A 27,369-nucleotide genomic window follows, 5' to 3' on the forward strand; every position below is an offset into this window, starting at 1 on the left:
TATACAAAACAGCCACAGTTGAAAGGTTTAAAAATATTTATTAATAATAAAAACACAAGACAAATTTTATTACCTCAACACAATGGCATTACAAAGTTCCGAAATCACAGGAAGATGCTTAAAAAACACAATACTGTAGAATAGTCTGACATAAATATAGAAAACAGCTAGACTAATCTGGCTATTTCTATCTATCTCTAAGAGAAATCACTGTTCTAAATAAATATCTTACTTACAGAGCAAGCAAAGGCAGAGTGCTGGTGAGCTGAGGTGATCAGGTTCAGACAAAATACAAAAATGCTCTCCTTTCTTTCTGTCCTTAAATTGATAATACAGAACTGCTGAGTCATTTCAGATTACATCATTCTTAACAGTTCTGATTTAGTTTCCCAGGCTCACAGAACTTAAAATTTACATTTCTTTTTGTAATGAGACATACCTCCCTGGATTACATGAAAAGAGACATAGAGGAGCTCTCTGAGCATGTAGCCCAGGCCGGTATGACCCTGACCTTGAGTAGCATCTTACCCTCACCAAGAATGATGCCACAACATGAAGACAAGATGATCAATTTCAACAATTGGCTTATGTATTGGTGCCATTCAAAGGGGATCCAATGCCTGTCAGCCTGGGATGACATGCTCGACAAGCCACGATACTTCGCTATGGACAGCTTGCACCTGTCACCCCTGGGCTTTTGGATATTGGCAAAGACTCTTGCCACCCCCATAGTGCCTTTTTTAGGCAAGGCTCAAAAGACAAACCCAACTCGATAGGTATCACAAGGGATAAGAAATTAAGAGTAATGCTACTCAATGCCAGAAGTCTAAACCTCAAGATGCATGCACTTGAAACTCTCCTTAGCATGGAGAACATCGATATCTGTGCAGTAACAAAAACCTGGTTCAAGGCTCCCGAGAGCACCCCAGCACTACCAGGTTATACCTCATACCATGCTTTTCGGCCCCAAAACTTGGACCGAACCACAAAAGGAGGGGGAGTATCAATATTCGTCAAAGATACCCACACCTCCAGGTTGGTGGCACAGCACAAAGCATCAGAGACTATACATGTGGAACTAACAGTGGGTAAAACTGCCTTCCAGTTTATAGCCTGCTACAGACCACCCTCCCAAACCCAGGAACCCCACTCGGCCTTCCTGAGAATGCTGGAAAATATGAAGGTCTCTCCAAACACCATTATATTGGGCGATTTCAACTACCCAAACATAGACTGGGAGCATTACTCTAGCTCCAACACCCTAGCCCAAAGGTTCCTAGAATTTATAAACTCAAATGCTATGGAACAACTTGTTACCACTCCCACAAGAGGGGAAAACATACTGGACCTGATCATCACCAACATGGGGGCTCTATGCTCCAGACCAGAAGTGTATCCCTCACTAGTAAGATCAGACCATAAACTAATCTCACTGGATATTCACATCCTGACCCCACCCCTGCCCAGAAAACCACAGTGAAAAACTTCTCTAAAGCAAATTTCACACTCCTCAAAACTGAGGTGGAATCCTTCAAAGCCCCCGGGCCTGTGGAAAATATGGCCCAGACTGCAGAATCCTTTATAAACGCATTCTATGAACACCTTCAGGAATGCATGGATCATGCAATCCCAAATAAAACCAAGACCCAGTCCTCCAAAGGCAGGCGTCCTCTCTGGTGGACCCCAGCCACAAACAAACTATACAATAGAAGGAGGAAGCTACTACATGATAGAGCAAAATCTCAAAAAGGGAATGCATCTCTGATCAGTATTAGCAAAAAACTACGGGCACTCATAAAATCGTCTAAGACCAGCTTTGAGAGAAAAATTGCACAGGACACTAAGGATAATCACAAGGCTTTCTTTAGTTATGTTAGGAACCTGGGTGGGAATTCCCAGATATGCTCAGAATTAGTCCAAAATGACAAAAAAATACACCGAACCCACAGACATTGCCAACATCCTAGCTGACAGGTTCAGTGCAAACTCCCCCCCTCCCCACCAAGAGGGCAAATATCTATCCAAGCAGAGTGCTGCCCCCCTGACATCTCAGATTCTCAGGTAAGAGCGGCCTTCTCCAAAGCAAAAAATACAGCATCAATGGGACCAGACGGTGTCCCAGGCTGTGTCCTACATGAACTCCAAGAAGAGCTAAACCCAAACATAAAACTACTGTTCAATCTCAGCCTTACTACAGGAAAAGTACCCAAAGAGTGGCGTACAGCAACAGTGGTCCCTCTCCACAAAGGTGGTGCCTCAACGGATCCTGGAAACTATTGCCCCATAAGCCTGACTAGCTTGGTCTGCAAAGCTATGGAAAGGATCATCATGGACCTCATAAATAAAGATATTGGGGACCTACAGACACTGGATCCTACCCAGTTCGGCTTTGTTAAGGGAAGATCCTGCCTCTTAAACCTGGTCAATTTCTTTGAAACAGTCACCAAGGCCATTAACGAGGGGAAGGTGGTCCACACAGCCTACCTGGACCTCGCAAAAGCCTTCCATACAATACCCCACTTGGGCATTATAGATAAGCTCACCAGCTTAAATATAAACCCCTATGTCAATAGATGGGTTGCAAACTGGCTCAAAGACAGAACCCACATGGTTAGAATTGCTGGAGCTATGTCAGACTCGAAACCAGTTACAAGTGGCGTCCCACAAGGCTCAGTTCTGGGACCTCTCTTGTTTGGTATATATTTCTCAGAGGTATAGGCCAACACGGAAGGACTGTGGCTGACCAAGTTCGCAGATGACTGCAAACTAGGCGCCATAATCGACTCTCCAGCCAACACAAGCATCCTACAAAAGGGCCTCATAGAAACAGACAACTGGTGCCAGAGCCATGGCCTCAAGCTAAACACGAAAAAGTGTATAGTCATCCCCTTTGGCAAAAATGAAGTGCCCAGAAATTACCACACAGGTGGTAATCCATTAAGTACGGAAGAAGTAATTAGGGACCTGGGGACCCAAGTTGATAGCAATCTCTCATTTGAAAACCACGTGGCCAAAGTGGTTCGAAAAACATTTTATATAGCCCACCTAATCATGAAGGGATTCACATCTAGATCAGGGGAGGTCATTGTGCCTCTTTACTCATCCCTCATCAGGCCCATAATTGAGTACAATGCCCCTTTTGGGATGTACCTTACCAGACACCTGCAGCAACTGGAAAGACCCCAAAAGTACCTCACCAAGAGGATCAAAGGGCTCAAACAGATGCCATATGCTGCCCGGTTAAAGAAACTCCAGCTCTACTCAGTGGCATACCACCTGTGTAGAGGCGATCTGTGCCTGATGTATAAAGCCATGTCCAACCCGGAATTAATGGACATGCTGCACCTCAGAAAATCCAAATCCCATCGAGCTACGCGCTCGAGAGACTTGAACCTCAGCACTGAAATAAATAGGACATGCTGGAGGGACAGATTCATAACCCAGAGGCTCCCTTCACTCTGGAATAAAATCCCAGTCCAGGTTAGGCAGAGTCCCTCATTGACTCTCTTCAAGAGGAATCTTGATGAGTGGATGGGAGATTGTAGGTTTACCCCGGGTATCACTTCTGTGTCACTGTTAGACAGAGGCACAGTATACTAACCGCGAAAAAGGGCATAGCAAAATTCATTTAAAATGGGTGGCGAAAGCCAAACATACTCTGGCTAGGCTTATAAATGCCCTAGGGCAGATAGCCTAGTATGAACCTATGAACCTATGATCTACACCTGCAGGAAGCCACAACAATAAAAGACATTTTACATGTAAAATCTAGTAATTAACTCTTGTCCTCAGACAATAAAAATAATTCTTTAGTCCAAACATCCTGTCTCTGAGCTGGAGATCAAACAGTCATAAAATGCTTGACTTATCAGCTTTCTTCCAGCAGGGTGCACATTTTTGAAGCTCAGTACAACATACAGGTTAATCCTAACATATAGCTCCCTTTACATTTGTAGAACAAGCCTGTGGATTACATTAATATTTACAATGACATAGGCTTATTTACAATATTCTATTTGTCTAGGCTTGCAGCCTTCACACTGCCTATCTAATTATTTGTACTATATTGATACACAGTCATTGCATGCACTACAGAGCTTATATGGCTGACAGGTGCCCAAAGGTGCTTCTAAGGTGAATGACAACAGCAGGACTGCTAAAGTTGGGCACTGGAATGTGTACCGAATGGGAAAATCCTCAAAATACTTTAGCCTACAAACATACATACACAGACATTTGCTAGAGGTGAGAATAGAACCCCTGCTTATCTAGTTATTTGTACTATACTGTTACATAGTTATTGCACATGCCACGGAGCGTATAAGACTGGGGCTGTGCAAAGGTACTTCTAAAGGGAATGACATCAACAGGAAAGCTAAAGTAGGGCACTGGGAAGTGTTGTGGGTAGGAATAGCCTAAAACTGTTTCATCTACAAACAAACAAACATACACTCACTCACATTTGCCAGGACTGAGATTAGAATCCCTACCTATCTAGTTATTTGTACTATAGTGTACACAGTTATCGCATGTGCTACAGAGCTTACAGAGCTGATAGGTGTCCAATGACACTTCTAAGGTGAATGACAGCAGCAGATCTTGTGAAGTAGGGCAATGGGAAGTGTACTCAGTGGGAACAGTCTGGTAATACCTAGACCTACAGACATGCACACACACACACACACACACACACACACACACACACACACACACACACACACACACACACACACACACACACACGCACACACGCACACACGCACACACACACACACAGGCAGGGGATGTGATATTATAACCCCCACCTCAGTACTATTACACAATGGAGCTCACATTCATGCTGGCACGTGTGGCTGGTTACGGCCGGTATGCCACTGTCCGCAGCAGGACATCACTCTATGCCATTCAGGTTATCCGTGTGTGTGACTCACTCTGTGTGTGTCCCCCTGTGTCTCTCTCTCTCTCTCTCTATATATATATATATGTATATATATATATCACTGTCTGTCTCTCACTTCTCCACATCTATGTGTGTGTATGCTTGACATATTATCTGTTGCTCATATACATGTCTGTGTATCACATGCAACATATGTAGATATATCACATATGGGCCACCTACAGCTAGCTGAGGGTAATCCTGTCTGATGGGTGTGTGTAGGGACAGTTAAGATGTACATAGCAGTCTGTATGCAAAGACATATATACACAATACAGTCATATAGTCCGATGTGGGTTCCAACATGGCCTGTGATTCTCTAAGTGTAGGAGCATGCCCAGTGTGACTTTCTATAGTGAGAGTGGGACTCCATTCCAGAGATAGATGTACTCCGGTCTGGGTCTTTGGGTGCTACAGCCATACCTCTCAGAAGTAAACAGGACTTTCCTAGAGGTACTGGGTTTATTTAGCACACATTTTTTTTACATATCTGTAGTCTGACACTGCACTGTATTGAGTCATTACCTAGTGACAGATATCCTCAGATCATCACAGTGTTTTACCAGAGGAATACAAGATATATTATGCACAGACCAGTATTATGAGCCCAGCTACATACCTTCTTAGTGGCAGGAACAAATCAAGAACTCTGGTTAAAGGACAGTCTCTATCGAAAGCAACAATATATTGTAAAAAAATATATAGAGCCTAGTCCACCACAGCTGGATATAAACTTTTAATAAAAACACAAACAAAGGTAAGCGTTTTCACGATCTCTATGACTGCTTCCTCAGACAACAACTAAATGACTTAACTACATTTATATAGGCTTACTAATCAATCAGTAATTAATAACAATCAATGCACCAATTAAAATCCATAGGAAAAATATACAATGGAGCAATATTCATTAATAATGCATACATAGTTAATCAAGAAAATCAAAAAAAATTTATCAAGACTTTAAATAAAGACATGACTAAAAGCGCAACTGTGCACAACCTTAAAAATACATCGACTATATATTTAGTGTCTAAGGGCTCTAGCTTTAACAAATGGCTTTAATGATACTGCTTCATTTATGCCTGGTAGTGTATCTGCGTTGTATTTAATAATTCACCTTTGTTCAGCTGCTTCAGTCCTATTCTTCACATCACCCACTCTTATCCCTTCTGTAATGACTTCTAGAACAAAGAATTTAAAAGTATGTTCCCTCCCTTCTACCTCAATGTGCCTGGCCAATGCATTATTCTCTTTTCTACTTGTTATATCCCTATTATGTTCTAACACTCGGTCCTTCAACATTCTATTTGTCTTCCCTATGTAAAAAAACATACATTTCTGTCAGAAACTGAAGTATACTACATTCTTTGTATGACAGTCAGCATAGCACTTAGCCTGAACTACTATCTGACTGTATGGGTGTGTAAAGGTTGTACAAGAGTGTATAAACTTACATGCTGCACAGTTCCTACATATATAAGTTCCCAGTCTAGAAGACACTATAGATGGTCAAGCTGTTTGTGTTCTATAACACAACCGTTGCTTGAGACATCTTTTATTCTTAAAGGAGAATAGTGGGGTCTCTTCCAACACATCTTGCAGCACATCTATTGCTGTCAAGATATTTCAGTTATTTTTAAATATCTCTCAGATGGCATTAATATCATTAGCAAAAGATATGGGGAATCTAAGTTTCTTGTTATCTGTTCTATTCGCATCCGATGCAGGTTCTGTTTGTTGTCTCAAGCAATAGTTGTGTTATAGAACACAAACAGCTCGACCATCTATAGTGTCTTCTAGATTGGGAACTTATATATGTAGGAACTGTGCACCATGTAAGTTTATACACTCTTGTATGACCTTTACACACCCATACAGTCAGATAGTAGTTCAGGCTAAGTGCTATGCTGACTGTCGTACTAAGAATGTAGTATACTTCAGTTTCTGCCAGAAATGTATGTTTTTTTACATAGGGAAGACAAATAGAATGTTGAAGGACCGAGTGCTAGAACATAACGAGATATACTAAATAGAAAAGAGAATAGTGCATTAGCCAAGCATGTTGAGGTAGAAGGGAGGGAACATACTTTTAAATTATTTGTTCTAGAAGTCATTACAGAAGGGATAAGAGGGGGTGATGTGAAGAATAGAACTGCAGCAGCTGAACAAAGGTGGATTATTAAATACAATGCAGATACACCACCAGCATAAATGAAGCAGTATCATTAAAGCCATTTCTTAAAGCTAGAGTCCTTAGACACTAAATATATAGTCGATGTATTTTTAAGGTTGTGCACAGTTGTGCTTTTAGTCATGTCTTTACTTAAAGTCTTGATAAATTTTTTTTGATTTTCTTGAATAACTATGCATGCATTATTAATGAATATTGCTCCAATGTATATTGTTCCTATGGATTTTTAATTGGTGCATTGATTGTTATTAATTATTGATTGATTAGTAAGCATATATAAATGTAGTGAAGTCATTTAGTTGTTGTCTGAGGAAGCAGTCATAGAGATCGTGAAAGTGCTTACCTTTGTGTTTTTATTAAATTTTATATCTAGCTGTGGTGGACTCGGCTCTCTATATATTTTTTACATTATATACATTCTTGCCCAACAAAGGCAGTTGGGAGGCAGGTTGGCTGATGATGCTGTGCAAACAGTCCAGCAACTTGGTGGGGAGGTGTGGCTACAGCAGGTTGGCTGAGGACGCTGTGCAAACAGTCCAGCAACTTGGTGATATTCTGGCTGGGGATCTCCTGCTTGTGTGGTATTTTTCTTACCTGAGAAGTCATATCCTGGTGTGGCCATTCCTCTCAACTGTACATTTTTTGGCAGAATGTCCAGCTGTTTGCATAGACGTTTTGTCCAGTCACCATAAATGTGTGTTTTTATGGCAAGTTAGTTGCATATAATTGCAGACTGATGTTAAAAATAATGAAAGACATTACTTTTTCAGACTACATAACCTTCAGACAATTCCCGTTAATGCAAAACCCCTCATCCTACCAACTTTCTCAGTATGTAAGGGCAATATTTACAACACATCCCGATTATTGCACCTTTGTCCCACTTGTATTTATGACCTTGTCCAGATGTCTTGCTGTCAGAGGTTGAGAGGTATGGGTGTGGATACAGAATGCATTCTACTGTGCAGACATGTCCATTATATGTGTAGTATATTCCACATGGCACTGTAACTTCCAAGGTATGTCAGTGGCAGAGCAGTACAGAGTAATGTGGTGTACCACTGACAGACAGTTGGGTATAGGTTGATAGGTTGCTATGACATTAATAATGTATTGGCCCTGAAGCCCTTATAACCCATGCAGATGAGAGTGTAACCCATGTTAAGACATGTCAGCACACAGAGCCACTGTCCAGCAGGGACACAGGTGGGATCACAGGACTGTCTTCTGTGTTTCCTGTGCACTTATACAGGGAGCACATCACTAGGGGTATTGAGGCACTTGGCTTGCTGTTGACAAGGAGTGAATTCCAGAACTGGGGGAGTGTGTGGTACACATATCTGTCACACCAACAAGCCATGCTGATATCACAGCCCAGGTTGATGCTGCACCTACAGGTTGATGGAGTGGGTCTTGAGTTTCAGATGTGCAACAGTCCCATCAAGGCAGGGTTTGGATTGCTTTGTATGCCAGACAGGGGTCACATCAGCAGAGTCTGTATGGAACGGGGTAGAGGGACAGTGCTGTTAGCCTATCTGTTTAGGGTAGGTGTTTTGGGATTGGGGTAAGGCCTCAGTGTTTGCAAGACCCTTGTGTGTGGAGCCTAAATGGTCTGTGGTGCGTAGGTTTGTGGGATTCTCATGTGATTTTGCCTCTGAGGTGTCCATTGTTTGGGGTTTGTTTTATTGCGGACCTCCACTTACATGGGTGTGTGTTGTGTACTTGCAGATGTTGTTTACTGACCCTTTACACTGCATGGCACCTATGTTGGTGCACAATCTGTTCTGGTGTGCACATTCTCCATTTGTCTGGCCAGTGGTTCCCCTTCCCCTTATGTGTGTCTCTTTGTCCTTCTGTAGTCCAGTCACAGGCTTTGGCCACAGTGGCTGCTATGTATTTATAATTCTGATGTGGGCGGGGTACATGCCGTTACATCTCACACAGGGTTGTGGACTTCACACCTCTGAGTGTACCTATTTAGCAGGTTGATCATCATTGCACCACTCCATTTGCTGTGGTCCTTAGATGGTTTGTGTTGCTATATGTTATTATGAGGCTACATGTGGGCCTAGCTGTCATACCATCACAGAATGACATCTGCACAGGCCAAAATATGACAGTCAGACAAAGGTCCACATATGGGGACAGGATGTTAATCGTGTTCTGCCAAACATAGTTGGGAGACTGGTTTGGTAATTGCTTGTTTGGTCTTATGGGTTTGATGTCTGCTTCCCCATTGTCTGCCATTGCTGTTTTGACATGATGCTTTCTTGTTTGGCAAATGGTTAGCAGGCAAATGCAATGTTAAGACAAGCAAAACAGATATACAAGGCATACGTGTGCTCCTTCTGTGACAACCTGTGTCATTCCAGGGGTATGGCTGTTGGTCATTGACATGTCAGTGCTGACACAGAAAGATGGCAATACACTGACCTTCAGGTACCTCAACTTCTGAGAGCCAGACATCTGGACAAAGTCATAAGTGATTGGGGGTGGAGGCCTAAATGTAGGGGCCATTTTTAAGTATTGGCCTTACAAACCCAGAAAGGTGATTCATTAACAAGTTTTGCATTAGCTTGCATGCTTCTATGTGTATGCAGTCTGACACTACAATCTGTCATTATTTTCTAACCTTAGTCTTGCGTGATTTGCCAATGAATTGCCAGACAACCACTATTTCATGTTATACAGACCACAATTATGATGTAAACATCTGGATATTCTGCAATAGGTCTGTACAGTTGAGAGGTATGGTAGGCACTATGTAGGTTACTCCAAGGTGTGTACTGTCCGTATGTGTGGCCCCCTGTCCATGACCTGTACAGCTTTGCTGCATTAATAGATATTTTCATCTGGACATTGTGTACATCCCCTACCGTAGGTGTACCTGACAGGCATAATAGCTGGCACTGCAGTTCTCTGAACATGGCCCTGTCAAAGACAGCACTGTACCTAGGCCAAAACAACACAACAGCCGGGAGGAAGTGCTGGCCAAATCCTGACAGTATTAACCACACATATACATAGCTCACTGACCGCTGCATATTGTGGACATGCAACAAGTTATCATGTGTATTGGGACAGCCCTGGCAAGGTGTGCTCTACTGCTGTTTCCCTTCAAATACATGTTACTGCATTTCTATGGGAATATGGGGGAGGCACACCTGTCAACTGTACACATTTGCGCAGACTGTGCTGATATTTGCTTTACATTTTAGTTCCATTTAGCATACTATTGTGCCCAGTCTTGGGGACTAGAGGCATATCACTAAAGACCACAGGTCAGATTGTAACGGCATACATTTGAGTTTCAGACTTCTTACCCTTCAGTGCCTTACTGCAACTGCAAGATCTGCTGTGCTATCACTGTGTAAGTCTGTAGGGGGTATTTCATCATTGTCACCATTTGTGGGCCTTTGCCAGACATTTCTTTATGGTTTTCTACAGCTGACTTGCTGGGTGAGGCTGAGGGGTGAGTATGGGATCCCCATATTGACATACATGCCCGTGACCTATGATCCACAATTAGTTGCCCCCCCCATATATACTGCAGTGGGATTTGTCACTTTGGGTACTACTGCATAGTGTGGGGAGGCCAGTAGGCCACCCCATTCCCTTGCATGCATTAACAGTACCATAGATATGCTACCAGAACATACTAATACATTCATTTATTAAGAAGACTGACTTACCTTGTGCCTGTGGCAGTTGTGTGGACCATGCTTGAGGGCTGCCTATGTCAGATGCACGCAGTACACTGCCCATACATGGTAAGTTACAGGTAGTGTGATGTGTGTGTCATCCATTTTACTGTGTGTGTGAGTCGGAGATAGGTGTCAGTCCCTGTGTGCGTACAGTGGCAGTGCATGTGCTATGCATTGCCTCTTTGCCAAGGCCAGGCCATACTGGGCAAGCCTTCGTCTGCCTACAGGAGCTGGTTCAGGGGTTTTTCCCTCCAAGTCTCACTGTGCCTGTGGGGACTTTGGCAATGGTGGGGGGCTGTGTGGCCCTTCCCTCTGCTGTTCCTGCTGCAACTATTTCCCCAGGATCGTATTGTGTAGCATGACACATACTATGAACATGTGTGCACATGTGGCTGGAGAGTACTGCAAGGCTACATCAGATATGTCAAGGCAGTGGAATAGTGACTTGAGCATCCCAAACACATGCTCTATAATGATCCTGGTTTGTGTGTGTTCCTCATTATGGTGTTCTTGAGTGTGTGTGTGTGCATTTTTGATAGGTGACATCATCCATGGCTCCAGTGCATAGCAGGCATTTCCCCACCAGATGGCCATATTGGATGTCCCCCCTGACAAATCCCTGATACAGCTGTGAGGAATGCCAGATGTGGGAGTCATGATAGCTACCAGGGCTGCCAGCACGCACATTCATGATAATGCCATGGGCATTGCACACAACCTGGCAGTTGATGGAGTGGAAGGCCTTGCGGTTTATGTAGAACCTACCCTGCTCACTGGTTGGTGCTTTGATGTGGATGTGAGTGCAGTCTATGGCATCCAGTACCTCCGGGTAGTCTGCTACATGGTGGAAGAGGCGCATATTTCTGGTCCACTCCTCACGGGTGCTGGGGAAGTAAATATGCTCACTGGCATGTGGTAGCATGGCATCCAGGAACTGGTGGAGTACCCTGGATGCAGATGCCTATGAGATCCCCATGATGTCCCCAGTAGGTCTTTGGAAAGTACCTGTAGCTAGTATTCTTAAGGCTACACATACCTTGTTATACACTGGGATGGGTTCCCCCTCTGTTGGCTCTAGGTCTGAAGTAAGGCCAGCACAGCTCACAGAGGTGCTGAAGTATGTCCCTGTCCACCCTGTAGCACTCTACTATCTCCAGATCATGTAGCCCCTCTAGGTTACCCTGGGTCTGAACACTCTTCTCCTTCTCCTCAGCCTGGGGTGGTTGCCAGCATTTTCATCCTGACCGCCCTCAGCCTCTAGCACATACTGATGTATCAAAGTGACAGCAGCCTCTAACATTTTGTTGGTTAAAATTCCCCCAAGTGTGTACACCATTGGTGCAGAGTTTATGGGAAAAAAAAGACTGAAAGGTGTTTGCACAGTTTATACTGTTGCACTGCAGATGCTGCCTGTATGATTGGCTGGCTATAATGCATTCCACCTCCTTGCTATTTTATTTGTACTTGATTGCTTTTATTCTGCTATTTCCTTTTTTTCCCCTGCCACTTTTAAGCCTTGAGGCACACCTCAAAAAACCCAGTGTGCAAATGTAAATAGTTCTGCTATTTCCATTTTTTTTCTTTTTTGTTTTGTTTAAGACCCGGTGCATGCCACGCAAACCCATTTAGCTAAAGTAAACACTTTGAAGCAGAAATGGCCTTCCCTGGATGCGAACATGCTCTTCATTTCATGGAATAAGTCAATACAGCCTCAGACACACCCCCTTTCTTAGCTGTGCTTAGCTAAGCTCAAATGGGAGTTGTGGAGCTCCAATGTGCTTACTTCAAGCATGACACACACCCTTTTCATGTCAGATGCTTCTCCTGCTTACACCACTGCCTTATAGCTCCTACATGGTTATGTGCAGCCAGAGAATGGTCTCCCATTTAGTGATTCAGTAAAATTTGCTCATTTGCATACCCCACTGCCTTAGTCCTTTGTTACACAGCTGCACCAGAGCCTTCCTCCTTAGCAACCAGTGTTACAGGTTATTGTTTTGATTCTGCATGCCATACACTATAATGGCAAAATACAGATTTCATTTAGTAATTGTCTTTTCACATTTTTTTTTATTTTCGGCATGATCCCTTTTGTGCACCAGTGACCTATGCTTAAATGGCCGAAATCGGACAAAAAAAAATTTTTTGATTTTCATATATTTGCAACACTTTTCCATGCCAATGACAGTATATTTAGCCATTGTCATGCCTAAGGATTGTAATACTTACTTTACTTTGAGCTGTCATGCCTCTGTTTTGATTTTTGCATAAATGTATTCGGTTAGTAGCCAAATACATTTCTGGCATGGATGCCTTTGTTTACTGAATTGCTAATTTACCTCATTTGCATGGTTTTCACCAGCAAATGTGGTAACTAGCATTATTCAATGGTGTCTGTGCCAGAATAGTGCAGCCAGGCTCGTGCACGTCCCCAGCCTGGTTTACTGAATTGCACAGGCTTCGAACTCCGTGTTTGGGCCGTGCCACTATTCAGACACAGGATTTTAGTTTACTGAATCTGGGGGGGGTCTGTCTTTTATCTTTGATTTGTCTTACCTCTATAATAACAGCTACACTTTTCACAATTAGCAAGGTAACAACATTTTTGTTTGTACGGGTAGCAAAAGCAGTGAAAGTAAAGGTTTTATGAGAAATATTATTTAAAAATTCATTTTTTAAATTAATATATTTACAGATGGTGCAATTATAACAAGGGGATGTAGCCTTTTTATTTATAATAGACACTTTCTTCCTACCTGAGCTAAAATCTTCATAGTATAAGTATTATTTTAAATTCTTCTCCTTTTTATAAATAAAATGAGGCTTATCCCCAACTATTTTCCTAACTTCATTATCTGATTCTAAAATAACCCAATTCCTTTGTATTACAGATCTTATCTGAAGGGTATGTCTGTTATATTTTGTAATATATCCTATGGACCAGTCTTTATCTGGAATGGTCTTATTTTCGGTGGCAAAGTCATTACCAAATAAATAAGGTTTTCCTAGTCCATCCCTTTGTGACAGAACTAAGTGTTTATTGTCTCTGTCAGTTTTAGTATCATATTCTTTTATACGAAAGTCATCTGTCATATTATTAGTTTCTTGGATGAATCCACTATTTGTCATATTGAGCCTACTGGCTCTTATAAACTGGCTTTTAACAACACTTTTATAAATGTGCCTGGAGTGCATGCTATTAGCATGAGCATATCTGGTGGTCTGTAAATTTTTTCTATATACTGTTGCGTTAGACCTACCATTAACATAAAAAACATTCAAATGTAAGAAATTCACATTATCAGCAGAGTAATTCGATTCAAGCTGTAAAAAATCTGTAGTTTTATGCAAATCATTAACAAACACTTTCAAAACTTCTATATCACCTGCCCAGAGGAGAAATATGTTGTCAACAAAATGCTTATAAAAAGCTAAGTTCTCGTTTTTAAATTTATTTGATTCATTAGTAGCATCAAATATATATATTTCTTCCCATCTGGGAAGTACTAGGTTTACATAATTACTGGCTACTGGTGTACTCATAGAAACTCCTAGTAAGTGATGAAAGATTCATTATTAAATAAGAATATATTATTATTAAGCATGACATCTAACATCAAACAAATCACTTCTACGTTGGAGGCTGAAAAATTACTATGAATACAAAGAAATTCTCTAATATACCAAATGCCCATATTATTTGGAATTACTATGAAAAGTGATTTGATATCCATCGTGGCCAATATCAAATTACCTTAGATGTTCTTTTGTTTTAACCATTCATGTAATGCATTAAGAAATTGGTTGGTATCTCTAATAAAGCTCTTGCTATACATCAATAATCCATGTAATGCCTTCTGTAAATACTTTGACAGAGCAGTTGTAACTCATTGGCTGCTTGACACTATTAGTCTCATAGGAGGTTTTATTAAATTCTTGTGAATCTTGGGCAAGCCTTATATTATAGGAATAACTGGATTCACTATATAAAAATATATACTCTGGAGTAACAGCACTTTCCATATCAGATCATACAAAAATATTTCACTTTATATATATAACTTGATTTACATTATGGTTATTATTTCTGTTAAAAGTATTCCTATCCAGTAATAAATCAAGCATCCATCTTGTATAATCAACAGCATTCATTATACCACCTTTATCCATTTGTTTAATAATTATATATAGCTTATTGCATAATTCAAATAGGGCTCTCCTTTCCCCTTCATTAAGATTATAAAATTTGTTTTTATTGTTTTCAAAAAATATATTGTAGATTTCGTTCTCACGCGTACTATAAAATGCTTTTGTGGTAGGAGTATTATTAGGAATAGAGGTACTTGTTCATTTTAATTGAAAGTTCGTATCAACAGCACTGTTTGTAAACATTAGTTTCATTCAAGTTGCCATCAATGGAAGGAATAAAAGACAGATCCCTATCTAAAATGCTTAAGTCTACATTATTAAGTGTAACATTTGACATGTTCACAACAGTATAGCCTACAACATTTAATTCTTAGCTGTTTGAGTTCTCATTGTTGATCCTATCTCTGTGAAGGTTAATGGCCCCACTTGTGTTCATGTAGTTTGCCCTTGATCTGGTTCTCTTCTCCTGCTTTCTTCCTCGTGTTCTGCTTCAGCCTCTTACTAGAGCTGGTACTTCTATTGGTAATTGCAAGTGAAATTTTCCCATTTCTAAAAAAAATCAGCTGAAGTTGAAATATTTTCTTAATTTCTTCCTTGTAATGTAATTCTTGTAACTGTATCCAAAAGATCAATGTTACTCATAGAAAATGTAGGAAAATTAGACATTGGAGCTACTTCTCCCTTTACATAACATCTGAGAGATGAAAAGTCATCTAACCAAACTGCCACATTTCCCACATGCACTGATTGGACATCATCCACCCTTCTAAGTACCATATTTTCTATAAAAGTGTGGCTTGAAGAGCATCTTGGTACTGACTGGCTAGAATTCTGCTTTGTGCTTATATTAGTTGTTGGAGCAGATAGGTCTGAGTTAAATATCGGAGCTTTGGGCCACTGGAACACATTTCCACTTTTAAAGTCATTCAAGTCTTTGAGAAATTAAAATTTTTTAATAGTAATTAATTTGTGTTCAAAGTTCACAAGTTTCTCAAGGACCAATTGAAAATCCTGCAAAATAACATTGAAGTGTATAGAGCTGACCATCTGCTCTTCTAGATTTTTAATACTGTCCAGTAATTCTAATTTGGTTTGCATGAAAAAAAGTCATTCATGAGTTTCATGTAATTAATGCTTAGCTGCAGTTCAAGTTCTTGCCATCTTTTCAGCAATTCCAAATACTTATTTCCATATGTGGGCATCTTGACAATCCTTAGTCCCCTCGGTACAATGCCTAGCTCTGTGTAGTTGAGAAAGCTAAGTCTTTGCCACTGTAATTTTGTATAGTGCTGAACAAGAGATTCTAATTCAAATAACTTTTTTATCAGTCCATCTCTTTTATTTGAGATGGTGTTAGTTGATGGTCCACTAACTCTCATAGTATTAGCTAAAATTAATGAAAAGATTCTCACCCACATAAAGAAGGCTCTGCAGAGTAAATGTAGAACATCCAAGCTGCACTGCCATCCTAAATTAAAAAAAAAGGTTGGAATAATTACTCTGCCACTCATAGTCTTCATGATGTAGAAAATGAAGAGACAAGCATAAGAAAGAAAGGCAAACAGAAACAAGTTCTGACATAAAACAAATGGAATGATTCTTAAATTATGTTTTTTTTCTGTATGTGACATGTATAGTATTGGATATTTTTGGAAAGGAAAAAAATGCGGCTTTTGGATGGAGTTCTCCTTTAAGTTGTTATTGATTCACTAACATAACCATACCTGCTAGCGAAAAAGGCTTCAGACCACGAAGAACACCAAGACCCAATAATACCTTAACGCAGATTTATTAAATACACAAAATTACAGCAGCGTTTTCGCTACTCACACAAGGTAGCTTCATCAGAGGATTTGAAAGCACTGACAGCATACTCTTTTTATAGAGGTGTTACTAATTGTGTAATTGCATAGTTACATCACTTCCTGGTGCTGTTTATACATAAAAAAACTTTTTGTGTACAAAATAGTTGTAAATATCCCTTAGTCTCTCTATTAAACTACTGGCAAGAACCATGATTAAAAGGTACAAGTCCGTTGACATAGTCGCATATAACAGTATATAACAATATAAAAATATAAAAACTGTTACACTGAAAAGTGTCCTATAAAAATTGTCAACTCCTTTTTAAAGCAGGTAGTTGGTGACAGCAACAAAAACAGTCACTTGACAAAGTTTAAGAGAGGCACAAAAGCATATATATGTATACAAGATAAAACATATGTTCCTCATATGCTTACATATGTATAAAAAAGTATATATATGTGCATAAAAAAGTACATGTATATATAACAGAATGAACTGTTTGCCATGGAAACCCTAAGCAAGGTATATATGTGTCCTTACATTAACACAAAACGGTAACCATACCTGCTGATATCAAAAGTTGCATATGTGTGAGAAGGAAATACAGTTAAATGAATTAACTCTGAGAATGGGTACATGTTACATGAAGTATGCGTGAAATAAAAATCTAGAAATGAAAAATAAAGTGTGAATGTGATGCAGTAGTAATTGATAGAAAAAAGATAGTTATATGAGAATGAAACTGAAGGGAATGGAGTCAGAAAAGAAGATGTGTGGTACAGATAAATATTGCACAATGAAATTCAAGCCTTCTGTGTTAGGTATGGCTATAATCATTAGAGGAGGCTTTGCCTTGCTTATAATAAAATTTTGTAGGATTTGTTTTTGTCAGAACTTTTTTACAAAGATGCATAAAATGAAAATCTAGTGCTTTTTACAAGAGCTTGCATTCCGAAGAACAGAAATTTGAAAGTGAGCTGTTTGTAAATGTGAAACACGTTGATTGAAAGTCTGACAAAGTTGCAGGGCCACTGAAACTAGAGTACAATTCAGATAATTATCAAGAACTGCTAAGAATCAATAAGCAAATGGTGAATTTAAATGAGACATAGCTAATATTTGGTCTAGAGATACTGTTGCTTCACTTGGGTCAGAGGGAAATAAAAAATATATATTTTCAGCATAGTCAAAGCATGAGTTTGAGGCGCTGGATTGAAAGCACTGACGTGAATATAAAGGTAAGATACTATTTCAAATCACAGTACTTAAAGCAATAAACCCTCCTAATGTTCTTGTTCATTTGGCTAGTATGAATTAAGAAATGGTGAAATGAAATTTGGTGAAATGAAATTACAGTGTGAAAATAAAAAATAGATATGTACAGTTGCAGTTATACAGACAATGAGAGATAACTCCGATCCTTATCAACTGCAGCTACAATTGTATTGATATGTCATAAGGTTTAGGTAGCTGATGAGGAAAATATATCATTGAATTAAAACCCAGTGCATAGTCCTATAAAACAACCAATAGCTCTGAGGATAAACTGTGTAAAAATTGGAGTAAATCGAGTGCTTAGGTGTTGGTAAAACTCAACAGAATTAGTGAATAATATGGTTAGTGCTATAAAACAAGAGAACATTTACATATGTATTGATTGTTAAAATCAAATTAAAATGATTAAAAGATTACCAATTGCTTAAAGATGAAATTCAATGGTCTAAGAAGTAATATCTGAAAGCCACTTAATTTTGTCTCTTTCAGTATTATTATGTCATCACAAACCACATCTCTGTCACCTTCTTTGGAAGAAATAAGCACATTTCTTGAAAGAAATGTAATTTTAAATCCACCTACCATTCCCTGCGCAATCAGCAGACGCTTGCATCTCCTTTAACTTTGTGTTTGCGTGGGTGGTACAATGATGTGGTTCTGGAACCACTGGCTCTGTTTATTTAGTTTGAGTGTGGTGTGACTCAGTCTGCTTGTTTTATTGACATTTGAATTACCGGCAGAAGTTACTTTGAAATAGTGCAAACTTAATTTTATTTTATTTTCATTTTCATTTCTTTTTTTCCCAGACTTTGTTTCTATTCACTACCACTAGTAAATGAGCAATAATTAAAGGGTGAGCAGTGTTATTAAGGTAGCAAGTTTGATAGGTAGTCGGTCTTCACTCTTCTTCCAGATTTTGAAACCAGTTGCAGAAAAACAAAAAAAAATGTATTTATTTTTATTTTTTACGTTTGTTTACCAGGAAGTTCTGACTAGACAGGTCCTTTTTTCAGTGGAGGCCCGGGGAGAAAAGCTCCCCAGAAGAAAAAGCAACAGAGCATACAAAGAACAATTGTAATACACATAATATTAATAATACAACCAATAGCTAACATGGTAAATATGAACAACATAGTTACTTACAGAACAATTGATAAAACATACAATAGCCCATGATACAAGCAATAGCAACGTTGTATATATACAATATGACACATAGTAGTGATCAGGATTTTTCCAGCCACAAGCTAGAGAGTGCTAATTCAGAGTAGTAATATACTCATAGGCCTATCAGATATTACTGTAATCTGAAACAGTTTATAAAGCAGATGTTCATCAAGATGGTGGAATGACATGGAGAAGAGCTAAGGGAAAAGCATGGAAGAATGTAGGAGTACAGAGGAGTCTTGGGAGGTAGTAGAAGTGGTGTTGAAAGTAGGTAGGAGTGAGGTGGTCGAGGATGTATTAGAAGTTGAGATGAAGTGAGGTAGTTGAGAGCGTTAGAGGAGGGTATGAGAGATGGAGTAGTGGTGGGGAGTGAGCAGGGAAAGCCAGAGCCTGCAGAGGAGAGATAGCACATTTATTTATAAAAATATGGCTATAAACTATTGAAATGCATTTTCTCCACTCTAGAAAAGTCCAGTAGAATGTGTAGCAATCTTTTGGCCTGCCACATCAAATTTGAGAATGTACGATACTCATGCACATACCTCTAAACTGCAGTGTGCTTTGGGACATTTGTTTATTTCACCAATGTTATTACTGCTTGGGAAAAACTGATGGGATGTATTGCATTCTAGTAATATCATGGCTTTCATTTTCTCATCAAAAACCGTGTGTGCATAATTACTTCTGCCTGCTGCATCCCACTTCAGAATTACAGCAGGCAGACACATCTTTCAAAATTGCACTGAACTTGAGCCATTTCCCATTTTTTCATCATGTATTTTTTTAGTAAAATAAGACATTTTTATTATTTCTGCTAGGAAAGCTGCATTTATGGTTCACTTCTTCTAATATGTCCTTCCTACTACTTCTGATGCACAGATATCTAGCTTAAGTATTTGTTAACTCAAGGAATTGTCATGTATATTTTTTCAGATCAGGACAGCTACATGACACAGGCAAATTATGCTCCAGATCTTTATCCAGGTCCCAACATCTTAAAAAATATATCCCTCAGAAACTTTCTTCTTAATCTTTGAAGCCACCAAATGTGAAGGTGTATAAAACCAAACTTTCATTTATGTCTCATGATACTCAGACATATCTGATATATACTATGTATGCATGTGTTAACCATATTTATATTTAAATCAATATCTATCTATCTAGTTAGCTAGCTAAATATATGTGTGTATTTGTGTATAGATGTTAATATGTAAGTATATATTTCTAATAATAATGATATGTTTAAATCAAACATCTGAATCCATTATGTCCGGGCATACTTACACAAAAGTGCTTTTCACCAAAGAAGCACTTTCGCGAAGGTATGCCTGTTGCGGATGTCGTACTACGGTGCATTTATGGGAAAATTCCCTTTTCCCCACTGTAGTGCGATCTTGGAGGTAGAATATTAATGTAGGGGGTGTGTGGGGGGCACAGCCCCCCACATGGGAGGTGCAGGGGGCTTGTCCCCCTGCAAAAACATAAATTTAATGTTTTGGTTCTTTTTGTTTAACAGACTTTAATGAAAGCACTTTTTTGGTGAAAGCGCTTTCGTTAAAGTATGTTCAGTGGGAATGGATTTGGACTTTTGATCTTTCGATCAAATGTCCTAGATCCATATATATATATATATATATATATATATATATATATATATATATATATATAAGATGATACATATATACTCATACACTATGCATGTGCTGCACTTAGGCTGTTCATAATGCTTTCATGTAGTATAGTATCATATGCTTTGGGAAGGTATCACTATTAGTTATCTTACAGGTGGATTAAGCTTGACCTCTCAAGTCTAGACTGCTTGGACTTCAACTTACTAATAATCAGACTTCATTCATAGGAAATTATGGTAGGTGAGTCATGCAAAATGTGTTTCCCTTTTTTGGAGCTTGTCCTCCTTCTTCGAGTAAGTGCCAGCTCAGGGTTGGTATATATATATATATATATATATATATATATATATATATATATATATATATATATATATATATTTATATATATATATATATATGTAGGTGTACTTCGACCCACCGAAATTACATCTGTCCAAAACGTAATTTCTCTACTCAGTTTTTCTGAAAGTGCGTTTATCCGAAAATGCTCTTTCGCGAAAAAAAAAAAAAAGAGCATAACAACACTAAACACATTTATTCAGGGGGCAAGCTACCTATATATTCTAACTCCAAGATTGCACTACAGTGGGGAAAAGGGAATATTCCCTTATCCTCACTGTGCCATGATCTACAACAACAGCCTCGTTTGCTGTTCAATGAACCATTTTTTCACGAAAGTGTATTTTCGGATAAATGCAATTCTGGAAAAATGGAGTCGCGAAATTACATTTCGGAGAATTGTAATTTTGGTGGGTCAAAGCAGATCCATATTTATATATATATATATATATATATATATATATATATATAAAAAATATATATATATATATTAAAAAATATATATATATATAGATATATATATATAAAAAAATGTGTATGTATATATATATATCTATATATATATATATATATATATATATATATATATATATAAAAATAGGGATGTAGGGCCATTTCTTGCCTTCCCCACCTGCAAAACCATTTTAAAAAGTGTTTTTCAACAAGATGTTTATAGCAAATCCAGTTCCAGGATTACCATCTTCGGTGAATTTGCTTTTATCCATTGACAGTGGAAGCATCATTATCTTGTCTGGACATCATGACTACTGTCCATGGCTGTTATTACCTTTTCAAAGACATTTTCCAGACTTATTACATAGGATCAACACCTGTTTTTTTTTTTTATCATGTGTGCTATATGACCCATTACATGGTCTAGCAAATGTCTCTTGTGAGGCTGATGGGTGTGTAATTCAAATGGTCCATGATGGGACCACCCATGTTAAGAAGTGTGGGAATTGCTGTGCACCACAGCTTATGGAAAAAGGCACTGCATAACTCGGTCAGTGGAATTGTTACCAGAGCAGGTCACTGCTTCATCTTTTGTATTGTTCCACAGACATATCTCATAAATGTCCATATTTTTGCAGTGCCCATGTTTTTGACTCATATTTTGGTTTGCTCTTTATAAAATGTGTGTTTTTTTTGGCATATCACTGAGGACTGAGGTCATTAAATGATAGGCATTGAGTTTCAGACTTCACATTCTTCTGAAAATGTGAGCTAATGCAAAATCCATTATTCTAGAAATTTTCTAAGTTTGTAAAAGCAATGCTTAGCAGCTGTCCCTATTTTTTAGCTGTTGTACCCCCATTATTTTTGGCTTTGTCAAGATTTTTTGCACTAAGAAATTGAGAGCCTTGCCCACAGGCAGCCATGTATACTATCAGGTCTCTGACTATTTTCCACAAATTTTCTATTTCGATGATAATGTTTTTTTTCAGTTCTTAGTGATGTATTTGTTTTTATCATACATGTCTAAAGGATAAAGTTACAACTGACCTTTCTTGTCCTTGTATTTACACACACACACACACACACACACACACACACACACACACACACACACACACACACACACACACACACACACACACACACACACACATATATATGTGTGTGTGTGTGTGTGTGTGTGTATATATATATATACACACACACACATATATATATATATATATATAGAGAGAGAGAGAGAGAGAGAGAGAAAGAGATAACAAATATTTATATCTATGATAGTCATGGGAACAGACATGTTAGTGTGGTATTAGATGCTTTTATAACAATGTATGGTGTTAATCCATAACTTATTCTTATTGTATCTACCAATGGAAGCCTTAGTTCATGGTAAATTGCAATTTCCCTCTTGGTGTGTTTGAAGGGTGGCTTTTACTTTTTCTATATATTCTACTGAGCTTTTTGCTTGTATTGTATTACTTATTTATGGATGTGGATCACCAGTCTTTTGTTATTCAAAGTTCGTCAGTTTGTCAGTCAGACTCCTAACAGCTCTCATGGCACATTAATGTTGTCTAGTCCTTTTTTGTGATGTATTTAAGTAGGAACATTCATTACTTGAACTCTCCATAAAAAATCCCCTATGGGGCCGAGTAAGTCTTTAGGTAGTATGTGGCAACTTTGCAGAGAGTGGTGAAATATGTCACTGCAAAAGCAGGTGTGGTTGTAGATGGCACCCTTTAGACATACAGTGGATCTTCATCTATTGAATACCCTGCCTTGGGTGAAATTGGTCATATTTTTTTCCTTGTGACATGTCATACTTTATCATGCAATTGTGACATGCATTTCCATTAGCATTTGGCATGTCAGTTCATTGGCTCCCACATTTACTAGTACTATGTCTGGGAGTAAATGAGAATGGTGTCATGTACCCATCCTGGTACAGCAGTATCATTTAGACTCTCCAGCCAATATGCCCTCTCTGTTAAGCTCAACCATGTCCTTAGACAGTGGGTTACCCAATTTACCTCGACCACCATGCCATGTGCCTGACTATCATATCCACCTGTCATTACCTGTCCATCTTTCCATCTAAGTTAGCTTTGCTGTAACTTGCCACAGTGCCCCACCCCACCTGCGCATATGATGATGAACCTCAGACTTGTATAGATTATGAAATGTCTGATGTACATGGTGGCCCAGTAATGCACTGTACTGCATACACTGGATATAGTGTTGCATGCATCAGTTTTATTTAGGGTTGTCTCTGTCACAACCCATAGCTGTGGACAAATATATGCTGTCTCTTTTCTCAATGCCACTGTGTACTTTACCATTCTTAGCCGTACATGAGGTTCTGGTGCAGTTAATACCTCCAATGACTCCATGAATTGCTCTGCCTTTACTTCTGACTCTGATATATGTGGCAGTTTAATAGCGCAGCCCTGCTGCAGTTGTTTATATAGAGCAATGCTGTGCAGCATGCTGCAGATGACACATATCTTGCTAAACATCTCTGTAGTATAATGTAGTGCACAACCAGAGGCATCTACACAGCAGAAGTGGGCCTTCAGCTCTCCAAACACATCCTCATTGATGATAGAAGCTTGCAACAGTGTGTTGTTATATCCCATCTCTGCTATTGTCTGAAGGCTGCAGAGAGACATCATGATGCATGGTTCCAAGGCATATTCTGTATTACCTGCAACATACAATGATGACCAGCATTATGAGTGCTCTGTGATCTAATAACCCATGGACAGGTTTACTCAGCAAGAATGCGGTGCATGTGGACACCTAACAATTAGATGACCCTGTGGAAAATCACCCCAGACAAGACACACATGAACCAGATGTAGGAATTGTGGGAACTGCAAAGATGATGCTCAGATCCATTGTAAATAAGACCCTGTGCATTGTACATCACCTGCTAGTTGATGGAGTAGAACCTTGTGTTTGATATACTTAATGCTGTATGGAACAGGTAGAGCCTTGATAGCAATAAAGGGGCAGTCAGTGGACCCCCAGAACCTCAGGAAAATGGGCTATGCCAAAGAATGCCTGCAGGTGGTGCTTCTCCCCTTTGCTGTCTGTGGGAATCGCATATGCTCATCCATGTGCTGCAGCATCATGGAAAATAACTGGGGTAGAACTCTTGAGGCCAAATCCTACATAACTCATATTGTCACCCATGGTGGACAAAGGTAAGCCCCCATAGCAAGGACTGTTAACATTAGACAAACATTAGTGTTCAGCAGGATAGGCATTCCATGCAAACCACATGATTCTATTTGAGGACAGTGCATGCAAACATGTTATCTCTGTCCACACAGAAGTGGTCACCTATGACTCTATCATTGAGGTGATGGTGGGTCAGCCACTGATGGACATATCTTTGAAGTAGCGGGCATTGGTGTGCAGTGCTGAAGTCATTGGCTGTGCTAGCAGCAATAATCAAATGTTGTTCACTCTGTATAAAGACTACTCCATCTTAACCTGGATAGTGATCTTGTTCATAAAGAAATTAGAATGTTCAGAATAGCTGATCAATGCAGATTTCTGTGCTATTTTTTTGTCTATTTCTGAATTGTTTATCTTGGTATAATATGACTTGCACATGTGGTGGCTGTCATTTCCATTATGTCTCTCATTCACACATCATTATATGGTCATTTACATATGATGTATACTGGACTAGTTCTTCTTATGTGTGTCTCTGAATTCACCCCCTCTCTGTACATCACAGTCCATTAGACCTCTAACATACAATAGTCCCAGTTTCCACATCCCGCTCCTGGCTAAGTGAAAATCCCTTACCTGCCCCTTCCACAGTTAGCAAGACATTTGCTTCTCTCTGACCCACCATGGGCTTTACTACAGTCAAGGAAGACATGGCTATCCTCTGGTCTTTGGTGGCTGCAACTCCTACACCAAGAGGACTGATGATAGAAGATCGTTGGTCTGAGGAATTATGATGAGCAACAGAAAGGTCACTCACCAGTAGCTGAAAGGAGCTGCAAATACCCTGTAAAACTCTTTGGAAAGTGTATTATTTTTGTGTACTGGGGAAAGTAATACCAAAGAAACAAACTGCTGCACCACTAGTAATCTGAAAAGGAAGGTTTTTTAGCAGGTGGAATAGCCTAGATGTCCCGATAAGTATAAAAATATAGGTAATAAGGTACTCAGACCTATTACTCTGACAGTACCCTGCAAGCACACTATCTTTCCCCCAGCATTCTAAACAGTAAAATAAACCTTTTCCTTATGATAAGTTCACCCAAGCACTGAAAATACATTTTACAAAATAATATACCAATCACTTCACTTTGTTTACCTAAGCAAATGTGTGTGCATGCATAAGCACTCACTCACACATACACACACACACACACACACACACACACACACACACACACACATACATATTCTTGTAAAAATACTACAAATCTCCTCAAAATAATTAATTTAGAATGAGACTTTCCCCAACAGGGACTTATCTGCCCACTTTGAAGTTGTCAGCCAACTATCCAGTGGACTGCCAAAGAAGTGTTCACTTTGACGGCAAAAATCTCTAAAGGTTTTGGTGCTCTTCCTGCCTTTTAAAGGGAGTGCTTCTTGCATTCCTGGCAAGTTCAGCACTGGGAAGGCACCCAAAGTTTTTGGAAGCTGGCTAGTGCAGATGGGGTAAACCCACATAACTTATGTTACTGCAATGGTAGAACATCTACTGTTATGATAAGTTGACTTGCACAAGTGTACCTTTTTAAACAAACATTAAAAAAGCACTACAAAACCACTACCAGTGGTTCTTAGAAACTCACACTTGTTCATAGGTGGTTGCTGGGCTATTGATACAAAGGTCTTTATAAATCTAGCTGCGTGTACCCAATATAATACCAGAGAAACCCAATATAAAAGACTGTGCCTAAACTCGAGATCTTAGTTAGCAACAACTGCCCATATCTAGGTGGGTCATAGGTGAAATCCCTGTCAAGAATTTATGGTTTCCCATCCAGTCATCTAGGCTATGCTAAAACAGGGTCATAGAAGAGCTTTGTTTGATGTGAATTGATAGCCTATTCCAGAGATGTGGCAACCACTGAGAGATATATCTGTCTTTGCAGAAGGTGCTATTTATTTCACAGGCCAGGTTAAGGTCCCTGGAGCAGATGTGCAGCATTTCCATTAGGTTTGGATCTGAGATTGCTCCGTAAGCCAGGCACAAGTCTCCTCTAAGTAGTCTGTACACTACTAAGTACAGTGACAGTGACAGTAAATTCAGTCTGTCAGTGTACGGCATGCTGAAGACCCTGCATTTTCTTGGTTAGAAATCTCTGAGGTCTCTCAAGTTGCTGCAAGTGCCTGGTAAGGTACATACCAAAGGGAGAATCATACTCATTATTGGCCTGATGAGGGTCGAGAATAGGAGTGTTATGACCTCTTTTGCTCTTGATGCAATGCCTTTGCTAATGAGATGTGCAAAGTAGAATGCCTTTCTTACCACAATAGACACATAGTGCCCAAAGTTGAGGCTGCAGTCAACTTGCATTCACAAGTCTCTCACTACTGAGTTATTACTTAGGGTATTATTATTTATATGATAGTCAGCAAGGATCATACCTCAACCTGGAAATATCAAAAATCTGGACACAGGCTCATAAAAAATAGATACAAATCTGTATGCTGATTAACATAAAA

The sequence above is a fragment of the Protopterus annectens genome, chromosome 3.part0, assembly GCF_019279795.1.
Source record: "Protopterus annectens isolate FY-2018-M chromosome 3.part0, PAN1.0, whole genome shotgun sequence".
Lineage (NCBI taxonomy): Eukaryota > Metazoa > Chordata > Ceratodontiformes > Protopteridae > Protopterus > Protopterus annectens.